This window comes from Corvus brachyrhynchos, unplaced genomic scaffold (assembly GCF_000691975.1).
Source record: "Corvus brachyrhynchos isolate BGI_N302 unplaced genomic scaffold, ASM69197v1 scaffold115, whole genome shotgun sequence".
NCBI lineage: Eukaryota > Metazoa > Chordata > Aves > Passeriformes > Corvidae > Corvus > Corvus brachyrhynchos.
Genome location: NW_008239553.1, coordinates 15,337,543 through 15,345,106, shown reverse-complemented (window position 1 = coordinate 15,345,106; position 7,564 = coordinate 15,337,543). Strand labels below are relative to the sequence as shown.

Genomic DNA, 7,564 nt, shown 5'->3' with positions numbered 1-7,564 from the left:
TTTAAGAAAGGATGTAAACTCCATGAGTTTGTCTCAGATATGCCATCACTGATATATTACCTCTACCTAAACAATTTGTTAAACTTTTCTAAAATTTTTCTTCTTTATTCTTATTTTTAATGAAAAGCTGTGGATTTTTCATGCTATTCACGAATATAGATACTACCAAATGTACTAATCAGTAAGAAAATATTGGGAGAAGACCAGATATTTTTGTTTGTTTTTATCAAAAGAGCTAGCTATGAATCATGTGACAATATTTTTCTTTTTAGTGAAAAACACTGATGTATCTCAGGTAGATTTGATGGGAATCCATCAAATTTAATTATGATTTGCTTGGGAAGGCTTCTTTAGATGGAGATAAGGTGCAACAACTCATAATAACCAATAGACCAGTTATTTAAGGAGTAAGGGACTCAGATACAAGTTCTTGTGACAAATCCGTCAGAACAAAGACATTTACTTCTATGTGTGCACCAAGTACATTTACAGTTGTTTAACTCAGAAAAAATAAGATTTTGTTTCAGCTGTGTTTCTAACTACAATAATTCTACATGAAAGGTAATAGCAGCTCCTTCTCAAAGGCTAGCCAAAAAGCAACCCTACTGCAAAAAAAGGCACAAAGGGAAAGTGAGTTTAGGCTGTGATATCTGTGCTGCACTGACTCTTGTTCAATTACAAATAACCCTTTCTACTGATCAGGCTTCTTCTCTCCAAATGCTTATTAAAGTCTTCTTGCTTACTTTTCATTAACATCGCTGTTTTTCAAATTTCTGAAGTAAAATCCTCACTTTGGCTATTTCAGTCACAAAGCTCATTGACCTTCAATGAAGACTGGATTTTGGCTCCATTTGGTCTAATGGTTGTGCATTGGGTTCTATAAGCTCTCAGAAATGTTTTGATGCTGACCTCAGACTAGGCTCAGACTACATTGTGTAAAGTAAGTGTAGAATTTCAGTCAGTCAGCCTAACTTAAAATACTCAAGAGCTGATCATTGGAGCTATGTTCAAACAAAGTTTGGGTGTCTCTAGATGTAGCCAGAGTGTATGAGAGTATTTTACCTTTAGAACTAAATTCTGAAATATCTCATATTTATAACAATTATGAAAGCCCATATTTTTAAAGTCTGAATCCTTTGTGACATTCAGAAAATTATTAAATTTGCATAACTAAAAGCAGTGAACATCACCTTAAAATAGAAAAAAAAATACTGCTTTTTGACATGCCTATTTTCAGATGGCATCAACAAATATTCAGGTATAGAGACAGAAGAGGTTTTCTTCATTAACACTTCCATGGACTATCATAGACTAACTGTCATTGCTATGTTATTTGGAAATTTGTTTTTAATCCAGCAGCACCATATTGCTAATGATTGAAACATCTACCAGCGGCATCTTTTCTAACAGCAGAGAAATGCCATGGAATTGATTTTAATTAGCCTTTGGAAAAAAAAGGAATTATGTAGAATTCAAAATGCATTGTTCAAGTCATATGCCAGCCAAGCTGTGTAAGAGGTTTATACAGCTAACAGGACATTAGGGACCCATGTCTGTGTTCAGAAATGTACTGACCATCTAATAGAAAAATGTAAGGGATATGTTCCCTTACAGCATATCTATCTAGGTAGTGATTTAATTATGATTATAATTGTAACCAAGAAACAGACACAAAAGCAGAGGCCAAATTCTGTGCTCCAGTGCAAGGTTCAAAAGGACTATAGGGATTTTTTTCAGAGATGAAGGACATTTGCCTGCCTCATATGTTAAACATGCCTGCATCAATGCATATGAGCATTCTACGAAAATATGGTTGAGATATTCTTAAAATAAGGTCCATTCCCTGCTGAAAAATACAAATCAGAAAGCAAGTTGTTGACTGATATATCATGCCAGATCCAGAAACCAAAGCCAGATGCTTTATGTATTTTAATTTTTTTAGTAGCCTGTGAGGACAACAAGCAAATTCCCATGCAAATGCTTTTCTCTGGCTAAATGATGTGCATTTTTAGGTACAAAAATGTTGACATCAAAAGCTGAATAAGCATCAACTTTTCTTGCTGATCTACAGGTATTTGGATAATCTGACCACATGGAGTACAACATTAAGAATTCTGACATACACAACTAAGCTTAAAGAATTTTAGGTTTCCAAGTGAAGATTTCAAAAAACTTCTTTTAAAAATACAAGACAGTGCAAGTGTTAAAATGAAGAAAATGTTCTGAATTGCAATAGGAGAGACAAACTAGTAAGATATTTCTCATTGAAATATCATTGTTATTCAGAAGAATATTGAAACACTTATTAAATTTATTGCACTTATGCTTAAACAATTATTTCCACTTCTGATGGTTCAGAAACTCTGATCCCAGTATTTTTTCTGCATATTTTGCTACAGGGTCTTGCTGGAACTGTGTGGAAGTCCTGCTTTGGATAACCAAACCTGTCTGAGTTCAAGATTCATTATGTTTATTAACCATACTTCATGATAAACAAATGTCAAAGTCAATTACATGGGAATTCTGTCTTGTGATCTGGTGAAAAAAATTTTAGACTACTTCAAAAGAAAACGAATGGGGAAAGAAGTTAGACAAGGACAGAAGGCGAGTAAAAAATAGAAGGCCCAGATAGAGGTTAAAATCATCACCTGGTATAGTGAAGATCCAAGTATTTAAAGATGGTAATTCCTTCTGATCTGGAAAGTCAATTACATACAGACTATTAAAAGCAGTTTTAAAAGTCAAGTTTTGAACATCCCCAAGGATGGGATTTGCTGAACCTCCCTGTATGACCTGTTTCAGTGCTTCACTTTTCTTACTGAGGGTTTATTTTATTTCCCCCTAATATCCAAACTGAATTCATCTTGCTACTGCTTCCAGTTGCTGTGATTTACCTTTGCATGCACACGTCTCTCCTCTGAGAAGAGATTTACTTCCTTTTCTCCATAACCCCCCACAAGGTACAAAAGACTGCAAACATAAGCCAGTCAGCCTCTCGCCTGCAAGCTGAACAAAGTTGCCTCAGCTTCTGAGTATGTTTGTACAAATCATTCACATGCGTGTATATATCATGTGCTCCAGTCTCATACCTGTCTTGGTGGCATTCAGCTGGACTCTCTCCAGTTTCTCACTCTCAAGGGAACAGAACAGCACACTGCACTCCAGGTTCAGCCTCATGGATGCTGGAATTACCTCTTCGGCGCACTGACTACATTCTTGCCCACAAAACCCTGTGGTTAGTGGTATTGCCTCAAGGGCATGTGCCTGTTTCATGTCCAAGTGTTGTCCATCAGAGCCCCCACACTACTACTGCATTGCTAGTCAGTCTGAAATGCATACTGTTGGATGGGGTTATTCCACCCCAGGAAGGATTTTGTGTTCTTCCTCTTCTTTATATGACTGGAAAAGGTTTCAGTGAGGACTTCTTCCTTAATATACCCGTTTTTTTCTTGAAAGAGTCCTAGAATAGCCTTGAATTAAGACAGCATTGTGGAGTCATATGGATTAAAAATATTCAGAGCAATTAGGTCTCTGCTCTTTCTACAAACTTTGACACAAATGGTCTTTCTATCGTTTTGGTATTTTATCTAGTAAAGCTTTGGGAGGGATGCAGTAGAATATCTGATTTTATATCTGTCTGATATTTTTTGCATTTTTTACTGCTGAGGTTGCCTTCTCACAAGAGCATTTAATCCAATATTCCAACCAAGGGTAGCCCTTTTAAATATAACACAGACAGGCAGCTGCTGTCTTAAAATGCGAGTTTTAAAACCATCTGCTATCAGTGACATCTGCCCATGTTCCAATTGGTAAATGCTCTTCCTTTTTTTCTGGAACGATGCTGCTTTTTCTCACCTATTGCAAAAATATCATACAAGCCTGGCACTATTAGAAGAGTTTCCCATTCATTTCTATTGCAAGCCCACAGGAACCCGTGGATAATGTCACTGTTTGGCAGCTGGCTTTGCATATTTACATATATATGGATAGATGGATTTTCTTTTCAGTGTTAATTTGAAAAGGAATTTAGAGAACTGACACATAGAACTTTGGTACTAGTTCAATTTAAATTGTTGAAGCAAAATAAAATAGCAATCTATCAAGTCAGTTCTCTTAGGCAGATTTTTCCTTAGAGCAAAAATGACCATCTTAGTAAGTCAATAAATCAGGTCTCAGTTCAGTCTCTTTGGAAGCAGCCTTGTTACACAGATGAAACTGAGGCGCCCTTTGGACATAAAGCTTCTCCTGAAAACAACTAGGGAAATGCTTCACCAGTGTTGCACTGTGCTGCAAATAGGGCAAAATACATTTCTATCACAAGGCTTTTATCAGTATGACTTCTTTTTGCAGAATCACTTTAGTCCCAAAATGTTAGCATCAAGAAGCACATAAATCACTGAGAAGAGGAAGCAAAGAAATGTTCTCAAATACTTTAGATCAGAACATATCCATAACTATTATGAATGAAAGGGGTGGCAGGGGGGTGGGGGGAGAGAAGAAGCAAAAAGCAACAAAAAAACCTAGTATGCTTATTTTGATTGCAGCAATAGTCATGATCCTACTTAATTTTACCTTAGGAAATACATGAAAAATTAAACTGTACAAATGATGGGTATTTCACACAACAAAGATGATCAAAAGTTATGACATCAAGATCTGTTCAAGCTGCTTGTGAAAACCCTTACAAAGATGATTTACTGGCCTACCTCATCTTTTCAAGATTCAGCTTTCCAGCTTGCTCTACCTTTTTAAGAACTCTTTAAAAATCTTTCTTCTGTTTATTTGCAAATTAAAGTTTAAATCAAATTTATTATTTCTACTTCTCCCCATTGTGTTTTATCTCATATTGCAAATGCTGTAATCAGAGGTGAGTAGAGTGTGCAATATTTTCAAAAAAGAAATGGTTTGTGCCTAAATTTAGACCTTTAAAGGAACCTTGAGTATTTTAGACTATATAACAAATCACAGTTTTCACTTTGTTGACCTGACAAAGGTAAATTATGAACAAGTCCAGGAAAGAAGAACTCATAGCAGGAAAGATGAAAGACCCCTGAGTGGGAGAGGTGCTAATGGCCTTTACAGTAATGCAGCAGCAAGAAACTTAATTCCAAGAGCTTTTCACAATTCTTTTAATATTTCTTTTTCTTTATCATAGCATAATACCTGGCTTGACAACAGAAATGTTCACAGTTAGAGCTCTGTTCTTCAAAATGTCATGCTCTATTAACACTGTTTTTCTCTGGGATTTACCCTGTCAAAGAAGGAATCACCAAGGAGTAAGGTCTATGGTTGTCTTATCACTAAATCCCTCTTCTCAATGATGCACAAATGACTAAGTACTTTTGGTGCCTTTTCAAGACAGAAAGTTAAAACAGGTCAGACTCAGGTTAGGGTGATAGGAAGCTTGTCCTGTACATGCCAGGTGTTTTATATGCAAAACAAACACATAACTCTCAGGCATTTAAAAATAAAAAAGTATGTAAGACATAAGTGCATGAGGGCAGCTCTGCCTACTGTCATCTTGTTTAAAGTCATTTGACTACGTGCAATTGTACACGACAACATTCCTCGCACGGACACGCTTGTTTTACCTGTACTTCTGATGTGCATTGACACGGGCGTTCTTTCAGTTCTTTCCAGGATGTGCAGCTGTGCTTTGCTAGGGTTCTCCCCTATGCAGTGATGCAAGGTGTGCCTCACAGCCAGGAAAGGAACGAGATGAGGCTCCTGAGTGGATCACTGCTGAGGCCCCAGTATGGCCTTGTGGGTTCCCATGCAGCTGCGCTGCCTCTGTACTCACACATAGTTACAAACCTTAACTGCATGCACTGTCAGGCTTACACAGGAGCTTGCTCTGAGACCATACAACTCAGGAGTATTTGCATATTAACAAAGTGGGCAGCGAGGTTAGGCACCTTGTGTGCTGGACTTTGAAAGGACTGAGGGAGGCTATATTTGCTGGCAAGTTGAAAGTGTCTTACCTTTTTTCAGGCTCTGCACCTCCAGCATTTGGACTGGCTACTCAGGAAGAGAACTTAAACTGATCCACAGCATACATAGTCTGTGGAGGAAAAAAAATGTGGCAGAAGTCAAATTAGGAGGAGCTTAATAATGAATAATTGTTTTATATAGTGCTGAGCAAATACTGGGTTTGGAAAACGAAGTTGGAAGTTTTATTGTCATTTGACTGAATTATATGGGACCATGTTTGGACAGAGGGTCTTTTACTTCCTCCAGTAATTATCAGTAATATGAGTGCTAGGAAAAATGGGAAACATGGATATGAACCTGTGGGGGAAACCTGTGTATGAGCAGCTACATGCAAAGATAACTTTCTTCAAGATAGGGACATAATTGTGAATACTATCTACTTAAAAGTTACTCCCTTTCCATTTCAGTCCTTTAATTTTCTATCCTTCAAAATATTCCTTCTCCTTAAAATATTTCTTTGGCTAGAATCTAGGATTTAATACTTACATGGAGGCTTTGAAGATTAATTTTTGGACACTTAATTTCCCCTACAAACTAGTGGCAAGAATTTCTTTCTTACATCAGTTTTATACTGGAGAAATGCTGAGCAACAGTCAAATAAAGTGCTTCCTGTTTTATATAAGTAAGAAGCAAATTGGACCAGCTATTTAGATGCAAAGATACATCTTAAGGAGAATATATTGAAATAAATGGAGAGATTCTTAATAAGGGAAGAGAGGGTTCACTTAATAGAAAGAGCATATAGAGACCCTGACTGTGGCTAATGTGCATAAAAAATTCAGCCTGTCAGATCCTCACTTTTCTAATTCAGTAATCTAAATAATTTATTTGACATTTTAGCTCAAGATGACCTTTCTTGGGAAAAAATTACTGTTTTAAACTTTTAGCAAGTGCAACCACTGCAGAGGAATGCTGTTGAAGTCTGCATTTTCCCAAACGAGTAAAGGTTAATCTTGTACAGCTCAAACACATTTTTGACCCTTTTAAACAAGTTCACAAAAGTAATTTAATTTTTTTAATATAATTTCAATTATATTGCAATATTTGTGTTAAACGAGCTTCCTCCCCTCCTCCTTTTTTTTCTGTTGCTTGGAAGCCATTACCCAAATGTTCTGATGGATTTAGGCAAAGGACTTGTTTTGAATGACTAAAGGTACTATTCTACCAAATGTTACTCATAAAGAAAGTTCCATAAATCAAGTGAAAATACATGGTAGATTAATAGGTGAGTAGGTTAAAACAGCCACTAGTAATAGCAAAAAAATGACTGTCCAGAGGTTCACAGTTCCCAGATTGGTCACTTGACTCAAGTAATCAGCCTCAGAGCTATGTCACAAAAAATGATCATGTCTGTCTGTCCCTGGATTCTCCTCCTCTAACTAAACAATCCTATATTTTGCAGAGGGCATTTCAATGGTTCCACTAAAGGACATTTAGTGTAATTTTACTTGGCTATTTCTGATAATTTATCTAACTTTCCGACAGGTCACTAAAAAAATCTTTCAATGTAAGGATTAATATACCCCCAATTGTACATAATAAAGGCTATAATTCTCTCAGGGTGTTCAGGTGA

The 7,564-nt window shown here is 36.6% G+C and overlaps 1 long non-coding RNA gene across 1 annotated transcript in view; it reads right to left on the bottom strand.

Annotated features, from left to right (window-relative positions):
* Positions 1–2,680: 2,680 nt before the first annotated feature.
* Positions 2,681–7,564, bottom strand: part of LOC108448591 — a 47,640-nt gene continuing 42,756 nt past the window's right edge. Inside the window, exon 3 of the long non-coding RNA XR_001864546.1 lies at positions 2,681–6,061. This is a non-coding gene — a long non-coding RNA (uncharacterized LOC108448591). The remainder of the gene's footprint in view (positions 6,062–7,564) is intronic.